A 17,076-nucleotide genomic window follows, 5' to 3' on the forward strand; every position below is an offset into this window, starting at 1 on the left:
CATAATTATTAGGCCAACATGACACAATTCGGCGCAAATTCCCACTGCTTCCACAACGGAAAACCCCCCCAGTTTCCGCCCACACCATGGGAATGGAAAATTCCGTCTATTGCCTCCAGACCCCATGATGTCTCATGGTATTAGGTCAAACATGGGCAAGGAAATTGCCTACTGATTACCACCTTTCACACCACCCACACCACCCCCTCCCCCCCTCAGCTGATGAATCAGTGCACCTCCATGTTGAACATCACTTGGAGGAAGCACTGAAGGTGGAAAGGGCACAGGATGTACTCTGGGTGAGGGACTTCAGTATCCATCACCAAGAGTGGTTCGGTAGCACCACTACTGACCAGGCTGGCCGAGTCCTAAAGGACATAGCTGCTAGACTGGGTCTGCGGCCAGAGATGAGGGAACGAACAAGAGGGAAAAACCTACTTCACCTTGTCCTGACCAATCTACCTGTCGCAGATCCATCTGTCCATGACAGTATCGGTAGGAGTGACCACCGCACAGACCTTGTGGAGACGAAGTCCTGTCTTCACATTGAGGATACCCTTCATCGTGTTGTGTGGCACTACTACCGAGCTAAATGGGATAGATTTTGAACAGATCTAGCAACTCAAGACTGGGCATCCATGAAGCACTGTGGGCCATCAGCAGCAGTAGAATTGTACTCAACCACAATCTGTAACCTCATGGCCCTGCATATCCCCCACGCTACCATTACCATCAAACAAGGGGATTAAATCTGGTTCAATGAAGAGTGCAGGAGTGCATGCCAGGAGCAGCACCAGGCATACCTAAAAATGAAGTCTCAGCCTGGTGAAGCACGTGAAAGAGCAGACTGGGCCTCTGCTCAGCATCTCACCCAAAAGCTGGCACCTTCCACTCAATGTCAGCTTAGATTTTATATTCAAACCTCTAGACACAGACGAGAGGAAAAGAAAAGTTGGCAATGGTGGTAAATTTTCTTCATTCTTTCATGGGATGTGGGCATCGCTGGCTGGGTCAGCATTTATTGCCCATCCTTAATTGCCCTTGAGAAGTTGGTGGTGAGCTGCCTCCTTGAACCGCTGCAGTCCCTGTGGTGTAGGTACACCCACAGTGCTGTTAGGGAGGGAGTTCCAGGATTTTGGCACTGTGACAGTGAAGGAACATAGTTCCAAGTCAAGATGGTGTGTGGTTTGGAGAAGAATCTTTTGATGGTGGTGTTCCCATGCTGTCCTTATCCTTCTAGGTAGTATGAGTCACTGGTGTTGTAGAAGGAGCCTTGGTGAGTTGCTGCAGTGCATTTTGTAGATAGCACACACTGCAGCAACTGTGCACTTGTGGAGGGAGTGATGTTCAATGTAGTGGATGGGGTGCCAATCAAACAGGCTCTTTTGTCCTGGATGGTGTCAAGCTTCTTGAATGTTGCTGGAGCTGTACTCATCCAGGCGAGTGGAGAACATTCCAGCATGCTCCTGTGACTTGTAGATGATGGACGCACTTTGAAAAGTCAGGAGGTGAGTTACTCCCTGCAGAATTCTTAGCCTCTGACTTTCTCTTATAAGCCACAGTATTTATATGGCTGGTCCTGTTAAGTTTCTCATCAGTGGTAACCCCGAGGATGTGGACGGTGGAGGATTCAGCGATGGTAATGCCATTGAAAGTCAGGTAGAGATGGTTAGATTCTCTCTTGTTGGAGATGGTCATTGCCTGGCACTTATGTTGGGTGAATGTTACCAGCCCAAGCCTGAATGTTGCTTCAAATGCACATGGGCTGCTTCAGTTTCTGAGTAGTTGCAAACAGGTAAATGGATAGATAGATAGACAGATAGATAGATAGGCAGACAGATAGATAGACAGAAAAACAGACAGACAATTGGTTTATTGAAAAATCATCATGGTGGCAGGTGCCGAATTGTGATGATGGTACAATAAAACAGGAAATCATTTTTCATTACATAGTTATGGTCAATCATTAAAATAAAAATAAAGGGCAGAATTTTATGCCTCATGGGCGTGTGCGCGCCTGACCCTGATCTGGCGTAAAATAGCACAAGAAGATGTCGGACGAGCGTCCCGACGTCACCCCACATGTGTGCAATCTTCAGGTCGGTGGGTGTGTGCCGGTGTCAGAACCGTGCCCACCATCAATTAAAAGGCCTCTTAAGGCCATTGAAAACCCAACTGAACCCGATTTTACATTGCCCATGCAATTTCGTGCTCATCACACGGGCAAAACGGGCAGGCGGGCAGCTCACATTTTGCAAAACCTCACCTAAGGGCGGGATAAAAAGGGTCAGCAGCATTACCATTGTGAGTAGTGAGGAGTTTCGGAGATAGTTTGCTGCTGGTTGCTTATTTGAACTTGACAGCTTAATCTCTGTTCTTAGCTTCATTCTTAGTATTTCTAGGCTTCATTTCATTACTCCCTAGTGTCTCCAAGGCCCCTGGAGTATTCAGACCGTGTGGACCTTTGCAAGTGTCAGACAGCCTTCTGTTACCCTGGTAATGAGGATTGTGGCCTCTGCTGGTGGCACTTCCTCTGAGGAGGAAGAGAGGGGCAGAAGAGAGAGGAGGCCAGGTGTCCCAATGCAGATTCCAGGGGAGGGACCTGTGGGAGGAGAGGCACAGACACAAAGGGTGCAGGGCCAGCCGGTGGTCCTAGGTGGAAGGGGCCGCAGGGGACACCACTATCATGCTGCTGGGGTTGACAGAAGGTGATGCAGCTACCTCAATATGTCCGAGGTTCAATGCCCTTTGAAATGGCCTAGCAAGGGTAATTAAGGATGGGCAACAAATGCTGGCCTTGCCAGTGGTGCACGCATCCCATGAAAAGAATAATAAAAAAATGTACGATGGAATTAAGGAGAAAAGACACTATTCCACAAATAAAATATAGAACAAATAGAATACAAGACAGCCCAATCCCCTACTTTATAAAACTCATAAATAATAATGTAAGTGATTGAGAATTTAATGAACTCAACTTGACAACATATGATCTATAGATTTTCATTTATAAAGCAGAGTGCAGCAGACCTTTAACTTGTAGTCTGTAAATTAAGGTGAACTTCATTTATGAAACTATTGAATACGACGAATAGGTCAGTTTGCGATACATGATGCTTGCGAAGGCACAGCATGTGAAGTCTTCCACTTGCTCGCTTAAGCCTTTCACACACTCGGTAATCCCATCTGAGATCACTATGAACGTAGATTCCTAATAGTTTAATGTACGCTTGTTGTGCAATGCCAGCATCATCTAAGTTGATGAGAGGGGATCAGGGGGATTGATCATGAAACAAAACTCCATAGAATTACAATTTGGGGTTTCAATCTCATGCGATTTGCTGTTGCCCATTCATTCAATGAAGTGACTGTCACTTGCATGTGAAATGCAGCACCTTGGTTACAACACTCCAAGAGGGTCAGGTCATCCACATGATTATAATCGATGAATAGGTGTGGTGACATCAGTGCCAACTTTGTTTATGAAGGCTAAAAATATAATAGAGGCTTTTGTATACTCCTCTGGAGCATAAACACAACAGCCTATTGGGCTAAATGGCCTGTCTCTATGCTGCACATTCTATGTAATTCTATGAAATTACAATATTATAAAGTAAAGCTGGTGGATTTTCCCTCCAATTTGAAAAAAAAATTCCAAAAGGGTGAGGCTTTTCCTCCTAACAAGTTAATAGTAAAATAAAAGTACTTGAGGAGTAATTTTCTGATCTCATGCTCGTGACAGGAAGTCTTGCTGCCTGAAATAGTTACTGCAAATTCAGGAATGCAATTTGAGTAGTTGCAAAATTACGCACGGTACCCAATTTCCGATATGTTTTCTCAGCGGGTTAGACACCCAGCCAGGAGATACGAAACAAACTCATAAATTGGTGGAGTTCATTGTGGCTGAAGGTAGCATTGCAAAACCCTTTGACCACAGAATTGTATTGTGAAGCATTCAGGTGTGAAGAAACCTTTTATCACTGAGTCAAAGGAAAATCGATGGGAGCTGACGTTGATCTGCAAGCTTCTGTAGTAGACATCATGTCAGGAGACAAGTGCAGATCGCATCCAATCCAATGAACAACAAGACAGCCAAAGGCAAACGGGCCAGCTTTGCATTTTGTTGTGTCTCTGCAAAAATGGTTTTCATCGTCTTACCTTGCACAATCGAGATTTGAGAGCAACACAGATAATGAAGGGAATGGTTCAGAAAAGGTGTGCTGTTCTGAACTGGCTTCTTCCCTCATTTGGAGAAGTTGCAAGAATGATCTTTTTTTAACGACTGTGTTTCGATTATTTCTGGCGGCAGAGTGCACAGTGTTATAGCGTCAGCCTATTTTCAACTTAGCTCAAGGGGTTGGAGTCTCGTTTCTGAATCAGAATGTGGCAGGTTCAAGCCCTACAAAAGAAACGTAAGCACAAAATCAAGGTTAATGCTCTAGTGCAATGGAAACATAGAAAATAGGAGCAGGAGTAGGTCATTCAACCCCTCAAGCCTGCTCAGTCATTCAATATGAGCAAGGCAGCTCCTCTATCTCAACGCCGTACTCCTGCACTCTCCCCATACCCCTTGATGCTTTTAGAGTCCAGAATACTATCTATTTCCTTCTTAAATATATTCAGTGACTTGGCCTCCACAGCCCTCTGTGGTAGAGAATTCCACAGGTTCACCATCCTCTGAGTGAAGAAGTTTCTCCTCATCTAAGTCCTAAATGGCCTACCCATATCCTGAGACTGTGACTCCTTGTTCTAGGTCCCCCAGCCAGAGGAAATATCATCACTGCATGCAGCCTGTCCATCCCTGTCAGAATTTTATATGTGTCAATAAGATCTCCTCTCATTCTTCTAAGCTCCAGTGAATACAGGCCTCGTTGGCCCATTCTCTCCTCATACGACAATCCTACCATTCCAGGCAGTCTGGTGAACCTTCGTTGCACTCCCTCTATGACAAGTATATCCTTTCTTAGGTAAAGAGACCAAAACTGCATACAATATTCCAGTTGTCGATTCACCAAGGCACTATACAGCTGCAGTAAGACATCCTTGCTCCTATGGTCCAGTCCTCTCACAATGAAGGCCAACATACCATTTGCCTTCTTAACAGCTTGCTGCCCCAGCATGCTTCCTTTCAGTGATTGGTGTACAAGGACACCCAGGTCCCTTTGTCCATCAACATTTCCCAATCTATCACTGTTAGGGAGAATTAAATGTATTAAAAGAAAATACGGTAAGAATTTGCTGAAAATACTTATTATCTCCAGGCAGCTAGTGCTACTAAACACATTGATAGTTGAAGATTACCAGATGAACCTTTCACAGTCTTGAGAGTCAGACTGGAGACAAAGCATGACATCAAGAATAGATTAAGTGTGCTCTTCAACAGATAAGGAAGGGGCAGGTGGTTCTAGCTTAGATATGGGAAGATGAACAATGGACAAAGAGGGGGCTTTGATGAAGCACAAGTAGTCTTGAGTTGTAAGAATCAAGGTCCATGTACACGTGCCTTAATTCTGATCGGATAGTATAATTATGTATACATGCTTTAGAATAATTAGATAGCAAAATCACATGTTTATGTACTCAATAGGATAGAGATAGCATGGAACCGGTGTGTCGGTTACCGATTGGATGTATTCAAATGTATTATGATAAGAAAATAGTACAAAAATAATGGAATATAATTGATCAGGGAGCTGGGTCACCATTTTATGGGATGGTAGCAGCTCTCTTGCATATGCTCGAATGAGCTGGTTAAAAAGAAGCCCGAGTCTCGTGTGGTCATTGCAGAATTGCTCCCCTTCAATCACCATTTAAATAATACCCTACCATTCTGTTTTTCCTACCAAAGTGGATAACTTCACACTTATCCACATTGTACTGCATCAGCCATGTATTTGCCCACTCAATCAACCTGTCTAAATCACTTTGAAGCCTCTTAGCAGCCTCCTCATTGCTCACATTCCCACCAACTTTCGTGTCATCTGCAAACTTGGAAATATACTGAGGGAGATGTATACTGAGGGAGAGCTGCAGTGTTGGAGGTGCAGCCTTTTGAATGAGACATTAAACTGAGGCCCAGTCTGCCCTCTCAGATGGACATAAAAGACTCTATGGCACAATTCAAAGAAGAGTTGAGGAGTTCTCTTTGGTGTCCTGGCCAATATTTGTCCCTCCATCAACATCGCATAAACAGGTTATCTGGTCCTTATCCCATTGGTGTTTGTGGGACCTTGATGTGACGGCTATCACATTTCTTACATTACAACATTGACTATGCTTTAAAAAGTACTTCATGTGCAGTGTTTGGGACTAGAAACAATCAGAGATAGACCAGAATTACAAGTTCACGAGCAACATGGCTTCTTTTATTAAAACAGCTTCTTCAGACTCTAGCTTCTGCTTGCAGGCTCCCTCTGCTGGTGCAATTCTGTATGGTTGCTTCAATTGAACAAAATGAACATTGCACACTTTTTTTATTCATCCACAGGATGTGGGCTTCGCTGGCTGGGCCAGCATTTATTGCCCATCCCTAGTTGTCCTTGAGAAGGTGGCGGTGAGCTGCCTTCTTGAACCAGTCCATGTGGTGTAGGTACACCCACAGTGCTGTTACGAAGGGAGTTCCAGGATTTAGACCCAGTAACAGTGAAGGAACAGCGATATATTTCCACGTCAGGATGGTGAGTGACATGGAGGGGAACTTCCAGGTGGTGGTGTTCCCATCTATCTGTTGCGCTTGTCCTTCTAGTTGGTAGTGGTCGTGAGTTTGGAAGGTGCTGTCGAAGGAGCCTTGGTGAAATCCTGCAGAGCATCTTGGTACACACTGCTGCTACTGTGTGTCTGTGGTGGAGGGAGTGAATGTTTGTGGATGTGGTGCCAATCAAGTGGGCTGCTTTGTCCTGGACAGTGTCAAGCTTCTTGAATGTTTAGGGGGTGTCACTCATCCAGGCAAGTAGGGAGTATTCCATCACGCTCCTGACTTGTGCCTTGTAGATGGTAGACAGGATTTGGGGAGTCAGGAGATGAGTTACTCATTGCAGGATTCCTAGCCTCTGACCTGCTCTTGTAGCCACAGTATTTATATGGCTAGTCCAGTTCAGTTTCTGGTCAATGGTAACCACCAGGATGTTGATAGTGGGGGATTCAGTGATGGTAATGTCATTGAACATCAAGGAGCGATGGTTGGATTCTCTTTTGTTGGAGATGGTCATTGTCTGACACTTGTGTGGCATGAATGTTACTTGCCGCTTGTCAGCCCAAGCCTGGATGTTGTCCAGGTCTTGCTGCATTTGGACATGGACTGCATCAGTATCTGAGGGGTCACAAATGGTGCTGAGCGTTGTGCAATCATCAGCAAACACCTCCACTTCTGTCCTTATGATGGAAGGAAGGTCATCGATGAAGAGGTTGAAGATGGTTGGGCCGAGGACACTTTTCAAAACACTAATACACTACATCCTTCCCCTTCTTAGAAAATGAGAGACATAACATGTTTCAATGATTTGCATCCAAAGTATAAACAATAAAATTAAGCATAACTTGAACATTCAATTTGTTACATATTCTAAATTTTGTATTAGCTTACCAATGCACTTGGTTATAGGCAATGTATTGAAAGATTTGATGAAAGAACTGAAAATAATTCACTTTGTAACATAGTCACTTAAGTATGGTGGACATTTTCTCTCACAAGTAGGGTATCGTCTAACATCAGGTGTGGGCTCATTCAACTCATGTTCTTCATCAGAGATGTCAATGTCGGAATGGTGTTTTTGGTGCTTTGAAGAATTACATGTTTTGTGCGGTGATTTGTGAACCATGCTGGTGGTGGTCATTGACCCTTTTGTGTTGGTCATAGGGTGTTGGATGTCATAGGGGGTTGTGTGCTTTCCAACATGACCATCACGTTTCACAAGCACTTTATCTTCTGGCTGTTGTGGTGTAGCTCAGACTTTTGTGTTTTACTCTGCATTTACTTTCATTTGATCCTTCTGGTCTCCGCCGCGTTTGTGTACTTGTTGATCATTAGCTCTGCAGGGTAGCTCAGGAGGACATGTGCTCATAGAATGTGCAAAGGTGAGTGAAGCTGGTGGTTTCCCAGTAGTTGGGTGAGGAGTTGCTCTGTAATTGCGAAGAAAGTGATATAACTCTTGCTTCCATGACTTGTTCTCAGGTGTAGCTGTACATATCACTTTTTTCAAGCTTCACAAAAATCTCTTGACTTCTCCATTAACTCTTAGACAATGGGGTGTGATCTTTTGATGAGTAAAACCTAGATAGTTCACAATTTTACAGAACAAATTGCTGTTTAATAGAGATCCATTGTTGTCACTGTTTGAGGAATTTCATACAAAGTGAAAATCTGGTCAAACTTTGGGATGACTGCTTTCATTGAAGTTGTCAAAACTATTTCCACAACTGGGAATCTGCTGTTGTTGCCCATGACAACAAGTAACTGTTCACCAGTGGGCAAGTCTGCAAAATCAACAGTAATCTCAATCCATGGCCCTGGAGGTAGTTTGGACATCTTGAGAGGATCACGAAGATTTGACATTGTGATTGCTTGACATGGAAAGCACTGCTTGATCTTGTGTTCAACCATAGGGGCAATTCCTGGGAACCATACCTTTTCCCTGCTGACCTTCATGTGCTCTAACGACAATACATTCCCTCAGTGTTTGTGGAATGACAATGCAGTTATTGCGTAACAGAAGATCAGTTGTGGTTGTAATGGTGAGCTCATTTTGAATATTGTGAAGACCTTGTAGCATGTGAGCGGTTTCATTTATAGGCTTTCAATCATGTCTTTCCAGTTTTGTGATTCCATAGCCATCGTAGGTAGCTGTGATGCTTCATCTTGTTTTGTTGCCACTTTGATGTCAGCTATTTTTAGCGACTTTGGCACCACATTTATGCTTATGGAGTTAAGATGTTGTTTGGCAACCTTTTCCTCACAACTAGTAGGAGTGACTGTTGGCCATGGATGTCGCGAAAGATAATCTGCTAGGTTAAACTTGCCTGGCTGTAATGAACATGGAACTCTCACTCTAGTAGTCTGAGTATCCAACACTCTATTCCAGTAAGTGGTTTGCTGTATGGATTGTAGAATAAGCTTACTAGCAGCCTATGATTGGTAATGACTTCAAACTCATTTCTATACAAATAGAAATGAAAATGTAAGATACCCCACGGCCAGGATTTTATGGCCCCTCCACCTGGCGGGATATTAGGGTCCAGCCGAACTGAATGGAGATTTAAATGGCTCGCCATATCCGTTGGGGGGGGGAGATGCAATGTGGCGGGGCCATAAAATCCTGGCCCATGTGATTTATAGCGCTTCTCTCTCTGTTTGCTCTACTGGTGTTGGCAATCCACTTGGCTTTGCAACAATTGATGGGTTCCCCGCCTAGTCATTTTGCATGAGAACTGCACCTAAGCCAACCAGGTTTGCATCCATGAATAGTTGGGTCAAATAGGCATTTGTGCAACTCGCTGACAGCCATTGTTTGATCTGGTGTAAACCTATTTGTGTGATGTAGTCCATTCCCACTTGGTGGTCTCTTTTGTCTGATTGCGTAGGGGGTCGGATAGCATAACATGGCCAGGAATGAAGTGACTATGGTATGTGATGAGTCCTAGCAGACTCCAGACTTCTACACATTTGTAGGATCTGCAGAATTTCCAATTGGCTTCAACTTTCCATGGGTCAGCTGATAATCCTTCATAGCTGAACACATAACTGAAGAATTGGATTCTACATGCATTGATCAAGCACTTGTCATTGTTCAAGGTGAAGTTATAATCGATGAAACATTGTAGGCATACACGCTGATGTGTGTTGAGTTCACTTTCAGTGTAACCGTAGATGAGAATGTCATCACTGATATTCAGAGTGCCTTCAAATCCTTGAAGCATAGACTGAGTCATGTGCTGAAATACCTTAGCTGCTGCATTGACTCCAAAGTGAGCTTCTTGTATCAAAAAAGTTCGATTTGAGTGCAGAGTATTGGTATAATTCTGTATGGTAGCTTCATTAAACAAAATGATCATTGCACTTTTCAAAACACTGATACACTATGTTTCATTGGCTCTTTGAGACTTCTGATGGTCATGAAAAGCACCATACAAATGCAAGTCTTTTGTTTCTTTGCCTTTCTAAAACTAACTTCTGATGTTGGACTTGTGAGCACCTAGCCCTAGGATTATTTTCCCTTAGCGGCCTTTGTTTACTGTTGTCACATTAAAATATTTAATATTTCCTTATGTGACTTGGTCCCAAATTTTGATGATAAAGTTCCTGTGAAACACCATTTTATCATGTTAAAGGCAACATATAAATGCAGGTAGTTCTTCTTGAGTAAATAAGTTGGCGATCTTTTGCCAGATCTCTTTCAATACTGATCTACACTGGTTCTAATCTTCAAATCTAATCAAACCATCTATACTCATTCCTAACCTAAGGAAAGACATAGTTGCCCAGAGGGAATGGAACAAAAGTTCGCTAGGCTATTCCTGGGATGATGGGATTGTCCAATGAAGAGAGATTGAGCAGATTAAACCTATATTCCTTGGAGTTTAGAAGAATGAGAGGTGATCTAATTGAAACATTTTTTTAAAAATTGCTTGGCAGGGTAGATGTGGAGAAAATGTTTATCCAGCTGAAGAACCTAGAACATGGGGTTAACATCTCAGAATAAGGGGTCAGCCATTTAGGACTGAGATGAGGAGAAATTTCTTCACTCAAATAAATACCGAGGCTACAAGAGCACTGACCTGCTAGGCTAGGAATCCTGCGGTGAGTAACTCACCTGCTGACTCCCCAAAGCCTGACAACTATCTATAAGGCACAAGGCACGAGTGTGATGGAATACACTCCACTTGCCTGGATAAGTGCAGCTCCCACAACACTCAAGAAGCTTGACACCGTCCAGGACAAAGCAGCCGCTTGATTGGCATCCCGTCCACCACCTTCAACATCTACCCCTCCACCACCGGCGCACAGCAGCAGCAATGTGTACCATCTACATTCAGCAACTCACCAAGGCTTCTTCTACAGCACTTTACAAACCTTCAACCTCTACCATCTAGAAGCCCGCTTGATTAGCACCACATTCACAAACATTCACTCCCTCCACCACCGATGCACAGCAGCAGCAGTGTGTACCATCTACAAGATGCACTGCAGGAATTCACCAAGGCTCCTTTGACAGCACCTCCCAACCCACGACCGCTACCATCTAGAAGGACAAGATCAGCAGATGCATGGGCACACCACCACCAGGAAGTTCCCCTCCAAGCCACTCACCATCCCGACTTGGAAATGTATCGCCGCCCCTTCACTGTTGCTAGGTCAAAATTGTAGGTTCTTCCTACCACCTGGGTTCGGAGGTTTACTCAGGATATCGATCCAAAACTTGAGACAGTTGATTAATACTTTTACCAGAGATTACTCACCCAATGCTTTAGTTGCTTGGTTTCCCTGAGAAACCTGCAGGATTGGGTGGTCGATCCGTCCTTGCCCATTCTCTGTTCAGATAGCTGGCCAGGCTATCTCACTTCCTTGTCCATCTGCAGCGAAGGCCTTGAACTTAATGAGCACTGTGCTTAAAGAGGCCCCTGCTCCCCGCCTTGCCATGTACACGCTTTCTGATTGGTTCCTTTCTCTGAATAGCAACCGCCCATGATTGGCTCCTTTCTCTGATAGCGGCGGTCCATGATTGGCTCCTTTCTCTTGTAGCAACGGTCCATAATCGATCATTTTCACCCCCGGCAACCCTCCCTCCAGCGGGAAGGTCCTGACAGCAAGCTTGGCCAATCTCCTCCTAGATCTGAAACAAAAACAAAAATACCTGGAAAAACTCAGCAGGTCTGACAGCATCTGCGGAGAGGAACACAGTCAACGTTTCGAGTCCGTATGACTCTTTATCAGAACTAAGAAACATAGAAATGAGGACAGGTGGAAATCCTGTCGGAGAGAAAAGCAATATTTCTTCAAGGTAGGCATTCTTTGAAGAGAAGTGGCGGTCAATTAAACACTAAGAAACTAAGATAAATAGATCTGTTTGCTTCAGCACCTCCCCCAACTGTCCCCGAGTTCCACCAAGCAACCATTGTGTAAGGGTGATTACAAACTTCTGAATTTCTACTTATTTAATGATATTCTAAACAAATCATCAGCTGCATTGCATTAAGACATTACCTTTTAACCTTACTTTGAGTTTTAAGAAAACAACTTTACACGGTATTTGTAATCAAAAAGGTCACAAACTGGGGCAAAAAAACAATTGCTGCCTGGCCTTTAACCAGTCGCCTTTCTAATATTAGCACAAAACCATGAACACAGCATAAAGATTCTCTGTTAACTCATTTGCAGAAGTTAGCTTATAAATAAGCCTTATAAATAACTTAAATAGTAATTGTGAGCTGAGCTTTTCCCTGTATCCATAAAAAGCTTGCACAATGTAATTACCCTTTTATTATATTTGAAATGTAACAGCTGCCCACAAAATGCTGGAACTGTGTCCCTACCAGCACTGTGGGTGTACCTACACTACAGGGACTGCAGCAGCTCAAGAAGGCAGCTCACCGCCACCTTCTCAAGGGCAATAGTGGGATGGGCAATAAATGCTGACCCAGGCAGCGACGCCCACATCCCGTGAATGAATAAAAAAAAGGATGCAAATCTTTGGAATTCTCTAGCCCAGGGAATTGTGGATGCTCAGTCATTTAGTATAATTTAAGATGGAGGCTGATAGATTTTTGACTATTAAGGAAATTAAAGGATATGGGCTGGTGTGGGAAGGTGGAGAAGATCAGCTGTGACGAAGAAGTGGCGAAGAAGGCTGGAGGGGTCAAATGGCCCACACTTGCTCCTATTTCCTATGTTATTACATTCCCATGCACTTCACAGTTAGTCCAGGGTGATTGGTTGTAGGACTTTAATGGTCTATCTCTCCCTGTAAGTATCTGTATTCCAATCAACAGTTTGCTATGATGGGGCGATTGAGAATGCAAACCCGCTATATATGGTAATGTAGGGCCATGTCTGCACCCTATCGTTCAGTGTTTCTAGCTTTTTAATCTTTAAAAAAAACCCATATACAGCTTTATCCGGTCGGCCAACGGGGCTGGGGCCCACTCACCGACACGTAAAATGATGCAGGGTGACGTTGGGCGTGTGTCCCGATGTCTCCCCGTATCATTTAGATTTTCAGTTTGGTGGGCGTGCAGCCGAGTCGGCTGTCAACGGCCTATTAAGGCCATTAAAAAAGTAATTGAAATGATTAATGGACCTGCCCGTCCAACCTTAAGGTTGGCGGGCAGGCGAAGAGCCCAGGAAGTCTTTCGAAAAAGCATGACGCCTCATCCACGGGCGGGATGAGGTTTCATGAGGGATTTAAAAATTCCAGAATATTTTTAAATAAAAGTAATGGACATGTCCCAGCTCATGTGACAGTGTCACATGAGGGGACATGCCAAGAATATTTTTTCTACCCTTTAAAAATTTTTTATAAATTCCACCAATCTCCCTGAGCCGGCACTTTGCCTGAGGGAGATCCGTGCGCTCTTTCGTGCACATGCGTGAAAAAGCGCACTCACAGCTCAAGGAATCTCCCCCCGCCCACACAGGGAGCGCTCAGAGCTTCTGAGCAGACGTCACGTGGGGCGGGCCTTAATTGGCCCGCCTATGTAAAATGGCAGCACGCCCCCAATCGGGGGCCCCGATCGGGAACCCGCCCGCCTGCCTGCCCGCACCCGCTCCCACAAACCCCACCCCCGACGGGGGGATAATGTTGCCCCATAAAATGATAAATTTACTCCCAGGTCCTTTTTGATGGAGTTAAGTGATTTAGCTTCAACTGCTACTGACATGGGAAAAACGGCCTCTTAACCTCTGGGGATTGGATTTAGGATTGTGGGGCTGGTATCCCAATCAGCCAACAATGCTGCATGTAACTAATCCTTAGGGTTTCTTACGGACATTATTTGTGTTTGAGAAGTTTCAGAAGTTTTAGAAAAATTAACATTTGAGGAAGCTGAAAACTGGACGCAAAGATGAACACCCATTCTTTCCTAATGGTTACCAGTATAAAGACAATAACGTGGAACTAACTTGTCAGCTAGTCTCATATTTCTTCATGTGAAAGATGTAAAATTCATGTAGGGTGACAACCCAATTTTGCTAGAAAACATCAAAAGAGATCAATCAACGAGAACAAAACGAACATAGCCGAAGAGTCGCTGCAGAGAAAAGACCTGGAGAAGAACTTGCTAAGTTGATGTGACAGTTGATCTGTGGAGAAAGACCTCATTAGGGGAAAGAGTGAAAACCAAAATCTTGTTTTCTTTTTGAACCATACAAGCAGCAAACATACAGATTAATTCAGCCTGATACCACAAAGAGAAGCCGACTGGAAAGAGACAGAATGTGTCAAAACTGTGAGTGAAGGAGTAGAGCTGCATTTTCACAGTGGCCAAGGATATATATTATGACCACTTCACTTCTCTCTCCTCCTCTCTACCTCTTTGACCTAGCTTTTATCCACCTGTCCTAATACCTCATGCAGCTCAATGTTGAGTGTTGTCTGATTATGAAGGACCTCGGGACACGCCCCGACACTAAAGGAGCTAAGTTAATGCAAGTTGTTGTAAAGGAAAGATCAAGCCGTATATTGAAACCAATCAAGTCATATTTTCAACTACATAAGGACAGCTAGTTTAACTGATGCGCACGTCAAAAATAACAACTCTCAGTTCTTAAGAAGCCGGGCTAAAGGATGATTTTGGTTCTTTAAATGGTTCTACTCAAAAAATCGCCAGATTGTGCAGTGTTCCCCAGCGTTAATCTGACAAATATAGTCAGGAGTCTCAATGATGATGGAGCACCAGTAATATTCAGATGTAAAAATACTCACAAGCCACTTTAGATTTTAGAACAGAAGAATATAAATGTGGAGTGCAGATGACATAGAATGCCCAGCATGGAAACAGGCCATTTGGCCCAACTGGTCCATGCTTGTCTTTATGTTCCACATGAGCCTTCTCCCACCCCATTTCATTCCATATCCTTGTATTCCTTTCTCTTTTGTGTGGTTTTCTAACTTTTTGTTAAATTTATCTATGCTGTTCACCTCAACTACTCCATCAAATAGCAGGTTCCATATTCCAATCACTCTCTGGTAAAAGGATCTCTCTTGAACTTCTCACTGGGTTTATTCGTGACTGTCTTATATTTATGACTAAAAAATGGTGAAAATACTCAGCAGGTCAGGCAACATCTGTGGAGAGAGAAATGTTCGAGATCTGTAAACTTGGGCAGAATTTAATCCTGGCAGCAGGGTTCTCGCCCGCTGGTTGGAGAACTGGCTGGAGTCCCATGTTGTCTCCATTGTGGAAGACCCAACTGGGCAGTGTGGGGGCATCCTTGCCATTCAAGACCCAGTGGTAGAAACCCTGCCGAAAGATGCTGGCCAATCAGAGGCTGGCATCTTTCCATTGCTGGTAAGACCACTGTGAGCAGTGGCTTTTTAAAAAAATCATTCATGGGATGTAAGTTTCACTGGCTGGGCCAGCATTTATTGCCCATCTGTAATTGCCCTTGAGAAGGTGGTGGTGAGCTGCCTTCTTGAATCGCTGCAGACCATGTGGTGTAGGTACACCCACAGTGCTGTTAGGGAGGGAGTTCCAGGACTTTGACCCAACGACAGTGAAGTAACGGTGATATATTTCCAAGTCAGGATAGTGAGTGGCTTGGAGTGGAGCTTCCAGGTGGTGTTATTTCCAACTATCTGTTGCCCTTGGCCTTCTAGATGGTAGTGGTCATGGGTTTGGAAGGTACTGTCTAAGGAGGCTTGGCGAGATCCTGCAGTGCATCTTCTAGATGGTAAACAAGGCTGCCACTGTGCGTGGGTGGTGGAGGGAGTGAATGTTTGTGGATGGGATGCCAATCAAGCAACCTGTTTTGTCCTGGACGGTATCAAGCTTTTTAAGCGTTGTTGGGCTGCACTCATTCAGGCATGTGCCTTGCAGATAGCGGACAGGATTTAGGAAGTCAGGAGGTAAGTTACTCGCAGCAGAATTCCTAATTTCTGACCTGCTCTTGTAGCCACAGTGTTTATATGGCTAGTCCAGTTCAGTTTCTGGTCAATGTTGACCACCCAAGGATGTTGATAGTGGGGGATTCAGTGATGGTAATGCCATCAATGGGTGATGGTTAGGTTCTCTCTTGTTGGAGATGGTCATTGCCTGACACTTGTGTGGTGTGAATGTTACTTGTCACTTGTCAGCCCAAACCTGGATATTGTCTCACCTCACTTCAATGGTTTCACTGTCATCATTTTGTTGAATTCAAATTTCACCATCTGTTGTGGTGTGATTTGTACCCGGTCCCCAGAGCATTACCCTGGGGTCTTTAGATTACTACTCCAGTGACAATACCATTACCCCACCAGCTCCCCAAGCTGCTGCTCATATATCATTCAGGGAGAGGCCTACGATTGCTGAGGGACCCAGGCCACCCAAGGTGAGTGAGCCCTGGATAGCAGTCACGGCGAGAGGGACGCTGGCTAGTGGTAAAAGGGGGGTTGGAAGGAAGGACAGGAGGTGGATTTCAGTTGGCTCTTCCCTTCCTGATATCAGGTCCTTCAATCAGGCACTGAGTATGTAGTGATTGTAGGTAAAACCTTTCCTACTGCTTTTAGGGGTCACATGATTGTATGATGAATCATCCCTAAGTGTGCGTAATCTTAGGGGTGGAGCTTTTCTAGTCATGGACCTGGTTCAAACATGTAGCTTCTACAAGAACAATAACAAAAATAGCTGGAAAAGCTCAGCAGGTCCGACAGCATCTGCGGAGAGGAATATAGTTGACGTTTCGAGCCCATATGACCCTTCATCAGAACGAAGGAAATAGAAAAATAGGGTGAAATATAAGCTGGTAGAGGGGCATGGGACAGGTAGAGCTCGATAGGGGGCCAGTGATAGGTGAAGGCAAAGAAGAGATTGCCAAAGATGTCATAGACAAAAGAACAAAGCGATGTTAACGGTGGTGATATTATCTAAGGAATGTGCTAAATCATG

The sequence above is a fragment of the Cetorhinus maximus genome, chromosome 4 (genome assembly GCF_964194155.1).
Source record: "Cetorhinus maximus chromosome 4, sCetMax3.hap1.1, whole genome shotgun sequence".
NCBI lineage: Eukaryota > Metazoa > Chordata > Chondrichthyes > Lamniformes > Cetorhinidae > Cetorhinus > Cetorhinus maximus.